Source organism: Tachysurus vachellii, chromosome 26 (assembly GCF_030014155.1).
Source record: "Tachysurus vachellii isolate PV-2020 chromosome 26, HZAU_Pvac_v1, whole genome shotgun sequence".
Classification (NCBI taxonomy): Eukaryota; Metazoa; Chordata; class Actinopteri; order Siluriformes; family Bagridae; genus Tachysurus; species Tachysurus vachellii.
Genome location: NC_083485.1, coordinates 5,673,642 through 5,683,159, shown reverse-complemented (window position 1 = coordinate 5,683,159; position 9,518 = coordinate 5,673,642).

Here is a 9,518-nt window from a genome sequence, read left to right as displayed (position 1 = left end):
GCCTCAGCTATCGATGACATAATATCTGTGTTAGCTGCAACTTGGCTTATTAGAGATCTACAAGATGACAAACACAAGGTCTCTAATGGTGATGTTAGCGTTAAAAGTTGCATTTTGGCACAGAACTGCAAAGACGAAAGGACTCCACCCAGTTTGACTGCGGAAAAACATTTGGAAATTAGTTTTTTGGACTGTTAGCTTATGATTAGGTCAGGAAAAGTATTCCGATGTGACTGGATCCCAACATGAACGCCAAAGACTCAATAACATTCTCACAACAAACATCCTGCCATTCCATATTAGCAGATGGCTGAAGAATACTTAGTCAGAATAATCAGTAAATTCTTCTTTTCAAAACTGCTGAACAGATCAGGAAGTATTTCCAGGAACTAAACATAACATCTATTAAACACTACGGTAAAGGCAAGGATGAAAAAAAAAAAAACCTGATCTAGGAAAGCTTACCATGAAATACAAAGCGTCAGTAAAGATTTGAAAGATCGGGTTACAATTTGCTAGAAAGATAATAAAAAGCTGGTAGAATGCAATTCTGGGATAAGTCTTATAGCCAGATGAGACAAAGCTTAATCTGCACCAGAGTGATAGAAAAAGGAAAGCATGAGTCATTTATTGAGGATTTTTATTATCCAAATCATACCACATCATATCTGAAGTATGACTGAGGTAATGTCATAGACAATACAGTTACAGAGCTTTGCAGAAGTATTTATCCCCTTGAACTTTTCCACATTTTGTTGTAGGAATAATACCGAAGAGTTCTATTGAAAATTGTTTGCTCTCTTTACTTGATCGCATATTTTTGATGTTATGCCTTTTTTTAGAGAGCAGAATGTACTTTTTTTTGTACTTGATCTATAGTTTATTCCTCTATTTTTTATATATTATTACTGTTTTAATTTTTTTAAATAACGGAACTTTATACTGGACTAATCTTAGCTGAATAGCATGATCACATGACACAAATTTGCACACAGGTGGACGCTTTTCAACAAATACATGACTTCTGATGGCAACCGGACACACCAGAAGTGATGTAGGGATTTATGTAACAACAGCTTTGCATTGTACATTTGGCAAATTGGGGGATGTGATAGCCTAGTGGTTAAGGTGTTGGGCTACCAATCAGAAGGTTGTGAGTTCGATTCCCTGAGCAAGGCCCTTAATCCTCAATTGCTCAGTTCTATAAAAATGAGGTAAAATGTACATCGCTCTGGATAAGGGCGTCTGCTAAATGCTGTAAATGTAAATAATTTTGATTGCAATATTAAGGGATATTATGTGTGGATCTGTTCAATACAAAAATGTGAAAACATTCAAGGAAGGGGTGAATACTTATGCAAGGCACTAATGGTACCGATAGAAACACTGATCTATATTGATTCAAATTACCAAACACCAGATAAGAATGCAGAACCGCATACTGAATATCATACTAAAAGCAACTTCAGAGGTTCTAGGATCTAGGAAATTATGCTTCCATACACTCTGGTCCATGATTGGCTAGTGTTGCTCCAGGATGAAAGAGTAGATCATTAGGTATGTAGGTTGTGGGTTGAATCCTGTCATTCCTGTTTGATCATATAGTTTATCAAGGTAGCTAATAGTTTAGACAGCTAGACGACCACTACAACATATACTTCGCACTAAAAACAGGAAATAGGCAGCATGGAAATTTCAGACGTCACAAGTAAAATTATGAAACTTTTTAGTTGTTCTTGATGTATATACGTCTATTCCCTCGTGCTGCAACTGACCGTTCATATGACATACAGCCTCATGGCTTACGCACTTCTGAGTCATGATAGGAAGTATGCAAGGGTGTGTTTTGGAACAAATCCAGGTTCAGGGCAGTAGAATGTCTGCATCTGTTGGCTGCAGATGCAAAGCACATGGCCCATGGGAGGTCTAGAAGGAGCCTGCCTGAGAAAGGCCAGTGCCATTTCCTGATGATATAGCATGTCTGAAATCAGCAGGCGTGCTCCATAACTGCCTAAAGTGGCACAGGAAGAGTATGTTTCTTACATGTGAAAATGTTACAAAGGAGAAAACCATAAGCAAACACTGGAACAGTCCAGGATTATTATGTTCTATAAATGTTTTTAAGATTTTTTTTTAAGATTTTAAGATCAGAATTTGTAACACCTTGAAATGAAAGAAACCACAGGCAGGTCCAGACTTACCTCAAATTCCAAATTCACACACTTGTGCTTCATGTCAAGCTTCACATCAAACCCTCAGTCAGTCCACACCAAGAGCTTCTGTACAAGCTACTGACAACAGATTGTGTTGAGTTTACATTGGCAATCCCAGCATTTGATTATCAGTTATGAGCAGGTAAATTTACAGTTCCTGCAATGTTGTTTGCTTTGAGAGAAATATTAATTGCTCTGAACTACCATTATTATAATATATATATATATATTATAAATAATGGAAAAATAAGATGTGGCCTATGACTTATAAATATGTCTGTTAAACATAGTTTCCCATTTAGTCAGAACATATTCAAGCATTTGGGAATGTATGGGAGTTGAATGATGGGTGTTAAAAAAAAACATTAAAACAACATTCCTGGCATGTGGGGGTTGTCTGATTGATCATGATGATGAGTTATATGTGCATATATACAGAACTACTTCATCCAGAAGTACACAGCATACAGTGGCATGAAAACCAAACAACATCTGTTAACATCTGTCTTCTATTTGGCTGGCATGAAAACCTGCAACCACTCAGGTCCTGTGAGGAAAAACATGCCCTTTTCCAATATGGTCTGAAAATATCAGTGTTAAAGCTAGAACAAATGTAAGCAAGCGGCCCTGCGCTGTTGTTAATACGTCTTCCCAAAGACCTTTAAAGATTTCAGAAATAAAGTTCCTGAATAAGTTAATAACGATGCCACCTCGGCTTCTGTATCCAAAAGATCCAAACATTTGAATCGACAGCAAGACAGTAATATAACTACGAAAAAGTGATCAGTTTTTTTATTAATGTCCTTCAGCCCACATGAGAGCAAAGGAAGTGCTGCATACTTGTAGCAAGTTCATATATGTCTATAACAGCTGGAACATTCTCAAACAACGTCTAGGTTTTGAAATCAAGAGAGACACTGATTACAAACATTCTTTTAGGTTTAGTGTTTCCCAACTCGCTTGGATAAAAATATATAAACGTATATGAAGATGGTTGAACCTGTAGAACATCCACTGCAAAAATAATGAATTCTCGGATAATGAATAATATAATTCTCTGAATAATGAAACTTGGATTTAAATTCTCAACCTTTCTATCTGTAGTCCAACACCTTAAACACCAATACTTTGGCTCTTAATATAGTGAAGATAAGAGCTTGGTCAGCTGATCCTTCAACTAAAAAAAGGTTTTTCTCAATAAATCTGCATGAGTTGTGGGTTCAATCTAGCTATATAGATACTGTAGATAGATAGATAGATAGATAGATAGATAGATAGATAGATAGATAGATAGATAGATAGATAGATAGATAGATCAAATCCACTGATGTATAGAGTTCATTCATGCCCAGTAAGTTGTTGTGTCAAGAAAATGTGAATCTTACTGTATGTGTTATATATCTATAATATCATTTACTGTATTCTACTTTCTCTATAATTTATTATATTCAATTTTCTCTATTTTTACCCTTTTTTTATTGTTGCATTGTGGGATGAGTGACTAAGAAAAAACATTTCACTACATCGCACGTACCTTGAGCCTTGAGCCGTTATACTGAATAAATCTTATAAAAACTATGTATGCAATAAAGTTTGACAGTAAAACACTTTGTTGGTCTTTTTACTGTCCTGTAATCTGAGCTTAGGCGTGTAAGTTTTCCTGAAACAGTACATTATAAATTTCCAACTGTCTCTCCATACACATGCTGGGATATAGTGTCAAATATGGAGTGAATCGTTTATATATATAAGTATGTGTGTGTCAAAAGCTCTGATTCAAGTCATTTTTTTCCTCATATTTTCCCCAAAGTTTCATAGACGATTAAAATATAAATCACCTACGTTGTTTGTCAGTCAGTTTGGAAGAAGATATTCAACCCTTTCCAGGTCTACAGCAATTAATTTCTTCACATAACACTGTTCTAGTGAATCAACCTGCAGGATTTCCATTGTTTAATTCCTAACAAGGTTTAAAATCCAATTTGAACATTTGAGTCGATCAGAGACTTGGAGTACTGCGTGCCCTTGTGTGCACTTTTTAGCAAAGTGTAGAAGGGCAGGGACGCAATTCAAAGTACTGCAGCATGTTATTTGGGTTTATTCTGGGATTTTTTTGTGGTTTGGTGCGTGCATAACACAGATGTTGAACGTTACTGCTGACTGCATGGTGGTTTTCGGAGTCTCAACACTGCCAGAGTAGTGCCTTCGCCTGAACTTTCCGTCTTTGCGTTTCCCTCAACACCTCTGTCTCATTTACATTTCGCTCTTCTCTCATCTTGGTTTGTGTTTCTCAGGAACGGCAGGAAGCCTAATGTGAGGAGGAGATGGAAGAAAAGGTGTTTCTATCCTCCTTGAAAATATTTTAGACGTTAACTCATTTCACAAGCATTGCACATTTTTTGTGAAGGTTAGACATCCTTCACAGGAGAACTTGGCAACTCTCTGTGTAGAGTAAATGGAAGGGAAGGGAAAAGGGGGGACGAAAGGATCAAGAACGCTCACTGAGATAAAGATCTTTGACTCCTTAAACTCTACAAGATCTCAGTTTTGTAACTATATTCTAATTTCTGTCTCTTATTTACTGCAGTTACTGAATATGATTTCCGATTGCTGTATTAAACATACTTTCACAATTAGACACGTGAGTGAAATGATGAGTTGTTTTTTTGGTTGGTGAAATTTCTCACACTCCAACTCTCTCTCTCTCTAACTCTCACACACACACACACACACATGCATGCAAATACCACTCGCTGACCTACAAAATAAACCACAAGGACCGGGTTAAGAAACACACAACACAAAACGATACCTCTAAATGTCTAAACATCTAATCCTACGTTTCTAATATTCCAGCCAACTCTGGAATATAGAATTTCTCAACAAACTTCACAACTAAGATTCAGAGCTTGACACACACAAACATTTTCTACTTGAGCTCCGACATCATTTTGAGCGATCTTTAGCATCCCGCTAAAGAAATCACCACATTCCTGGCACCTGGCCATCTCTAGACCACCGGCACAGAAGCTAAGGAACAATCGTTTCTACATGAAGGGGCCTCTTTTCCTTGTGTTTGTCCTCTCAGGCACTTACCAGATCGACTCTCAGACTCAAGACCTGCATCCAACTCCATACGGATGAAACCTGACTCTTGTATAGCTGCTGAGATGAACAGAGTTGAAGAAAAAAAAAAACGAGGCCCCAGGGTTGGGGGAAAGTGAAAAGTGTCTGAGGAGCCTGTGTGTTTTCCCCAACTGTCTCTATATCCACGTGAGTATGGTAGGAGAAGTGTAAGAAGTATAAGAGAGAGAGAAAGAGATGGATGGAGAGAGAGAGAGAGAGAGAGAGAGAGAGAGAGAGAGAGAGAGAGAGAGAGAGAGAGAGAATGAATGCATGTAGTACGCATGCAGATCAGTGTTCCTTCTAAGTTCCTTGCTCTCCCCGATTCTTTCTTTCTCCCTGATTCTTAAAGACACAGAGGCTGGTTCTATTCTCCCACCATAGCTTTCTAACATCTAGAAAGTACATAATGTGCTTTGGAGTGTGTGATAAATAACCAGTTAGACATAGACAGAATAGAAAATTGGATTGTAATGTGTGAATAAGAGACATTGTGTCCCGTCCCCGGGCGACGATTACAACATGAGCCGTTCTTTTCCAAAGTGTTGTTTAAATGAAATATAAATTAAATTCAATATTTTGGATTATTTACATTTACATTTCTGGCATTTGGCAGACGTCCTTATCTCCAGCCGAGTCTCTATCACTGAATAAATTAACACTAGTTCACTAGGTCACAGACTTTAGATACTGTACATGGATACATATATATATATATATATATATATATATATATATATATATATATATATATATATATATATATATATGTATACATAAAACAAACAGGGGAAGTGCTAGTTTAAGTGTTTCAGGAAGAGGTAGGTCTTCAATCTGGATTATCTCTAATAAACAACTACTACAAACTGCCTTTATGAGTCTCATTACCCTGTTATTGTATGCAGTGGTGGCTCAAGGCTGGTTCAAGCCCCAGCACTGCTGAGCTGCCACTGTTGGGCCCTTGAACAAGGCCCTCTGCACCAGGGGTGCTGTATCACGGCTGACAATGCGTTCTGACCCCACCCACCAAACCTGGGATATGTGAAGAAAGAATAAAGAATTTCACTGTGCTGTACTGTATGATAAGAATGTACACTGTGTGACAAGCAAATGCTTCTACTTAACATGATGAAAGAAATTTTTGTGGAAATTGTGTGATCGCTCTGGGCTTTCGGGACAAACGTTAGATCCAGATAAAATCTTTAAGGCTCTGATAAAGGTAATATCACACACTAGCCTTCATCGTGATGTGAGAAACAAAGAATATGAAAAAAGATTATAAGATTGAAGACAGAGTTTAGCACCTAGCACTCTTCACAGCTTTAATGTACTAAAACAGGTACAGTAGCAAGTTGGAAGTCTAGCACTGCTTCAAGTCAGCATTATGTACTTCTGACAGCAGAGGTAACACAGGGCCATGTTTAGAGTTGAGCTAAGTGAAGAGAGACACACACTGATATCTGTATTACTTATGTCTTGAAGATAAGACCAAAACAATTTGGAATGCTAGCGAGAAACTGTAAAGTTACATTTTCACCTCCGACACTGAAAACACCTTCAGAAAATTGATAAATAAATAGCGGTTTACATACTGAGACGTTATGATGTTACTCACTTATGTGTCTTATTGACTTGTCTATTTATTCCCACCGCATCTGTATCCCGGAGCCCTTGTCTTCAAGTTGGTGTCTTCAGTTTCTGTATTTTGTTTCGTGTTCAGTATTTTGTTTCTTGCCGTATCACGTACCTGCCCAGTTTTCCCTAGTGTTCCCTGTTTGTGTTATTTATATATTAATTAATAAATAATGTCTGTTTTTGTTATCCCTGTCTGGATTTTTACCCCGGGAGGCATCCCTGTTCTGACAAAATTATGAGCAATACTTCCTTTAAGTGAGCTGTATGTATGGAGGTGACCTTGGTTAACTCATGCTTTAAAGCAGAGCATATTGAATCGAAAATGGAGCAATAAATGTGATAAAATGTTAACAAAAACACAATCTTTATTTCAACACTTGCCATCTACTTATTTTATTTTATTTTCAGTACACTGGACAGCAAAGAAATAATGTTTTCTGTGACTTCAGTCCGCATTTTCTATCCCAGAAATTTGTGTAGGTTTAAAGGAAGTGGTTTAGATGCTATTGAATACTCAACCTCAGTGACGTTTTCTCAAAAAAGATTTGTTTAGCCTTAATGGAAAGACCCAAAATCCTACTTAAGCAGGTGCAAAACTCCATTCTGAACTTGTGTTACTGTAATTGTCTCTAAGGCCACGTTCACACTGCAGGTAAAAGTGGCCCAAATCCGTCAAGTGACCAGGTCAGACTTCTTCAGGAGTAGTGTGAACACTCAAATCTAGCCCAGATCTGATTTTTTCAAATCAGATCTGGGCCACTTCCATATGTGGTCCTGAATCAGACCCAAATCTGATCTTTTCCAATGTGGCCGCAGTGTGAACAGCCAAGGCGGCTTTGATGCGACTGTTACATCAATCTACATCGACATTCGTCACAATTATGCGCCGGCGAAACCTTTTTTTTTTTTTTTTGACACAAAGGTGACTGGTAACGTGTGTGTTACGAGTGTTATATAAAGTGGTTACGTGAACCAGCTCATAATGCTTGCATTGAATACATCACATTATAGCATTACATGATATGTTTGCTTGCACCAGATGATACAATACTTCCTCCATAACCTCGCCAACTTTTTAGCGCAACGGCGTGCTGCGTGTGACGTCATTGTTATTGTTCGTTTGCGCATGCGGGTCAGTTCGAAACAGCAAACAGTTCACACTGGTATCTGATATAGGCCACCTTTTAAAAGGTAATGTGAACAGACAAACAAAAAAATCAGATCTGAGCAAAATATCCGAATTGAGCATTAAGACTTGCAGTGTGAACGCGGCCTAAATAAATATTGAGCCTCATTTTTTTATAATAAGTCACCAACTGTGAAAATGGCCCTTTGTATACACCGTAGAGCTGCTAAGCTTTTAATTTTATTTAGATTTAAGGACATTTTACCTCATGAATTTGGCAAACAGCTGCTTTGTGAAATGCACAAAGTATAACACATAGATAAAGCTTGTTTTTTTCAGGGTTTCCTGTCAGAGCGATGAGTAATTGCTCATATTCTCGTCATAAAAAATGTCAGATAAATCAGTATTTGCTTCTCAGCTTTGAGAAGGAGAGAGTTAACAAGTTCTAACTCTGAAATTCAGAGCTGAACTCATCAAAGTGGTGACGCTTGTATGGTGTAGCTACACTTACACTTCAGATCTTTAAAAAAAAAAATCCTAGCAAGAGTGAGACATGAAAGATTTACTTCTGCTGTTCTTTCATTTCTCAAACGATGAAGTGGGTTTCTGTCCGTCAAAAGGGAAAAGTGAAAAGGAGGAAATGAGCAGGTCCTGTGGGAAAAGAAACTCCGAAATAAACAGAGCCAGTAGATTGTAACAGCAATTTGTGGTTGATGACTAGCATTAGTGAGATTTTTTTTTTTTGTCATCTGTTTATCCTGTAAATCCGACGACAAGCCTGTTATGAGACCCGGCTCGTTTTCATTTCAGCCTGCAGAACATCTGTAGACGGTCGTATAGATGAATTTTATCCAGTGAAAATAAAGCTGGCAAAAAGAATTTGTACATGTACAGACTTTTATGGCAAGTAAGAAAAGGTTAGTTCACTGACAAGCAATAAACATTATTAACATTATAGGTTGTTTATCTAGGTTGTTGATCACATGAGTTTTTTTCTTGCCTTTAGTGTTGCCTTGGTTTATTGTTTGTTTATTGTAATAAGATTTAAATTACTTCTTCAGGAATATGCCGTCCTTAGAAATGTGTAAAAAAAAGTCGCCACATCTTGTCACACATGTCCACAGCAGAATAATAAAGAAGATTCTACGCACATTTTTCACTAATCGAGCCTAAAAATGGTGGCAAAGCAGAGAAGTGCAAATTATCTGTGAATTATATCATGATGTTTATTATACGCAGTGTTAATAATGCAGCGTCGTGTGAGGTTTTGTGGTCGCTGACACATTCGCTGTACAGTAGTTCAGTGAAATGAACTAATTGTTGTAGGAATTAAGAACACATCAGATTCTGTTTTACTTCAACAATAGTGTCAACTTCAAATCAAACTAACAACTCTGTGAAAATCCATCTAACAGATTCAC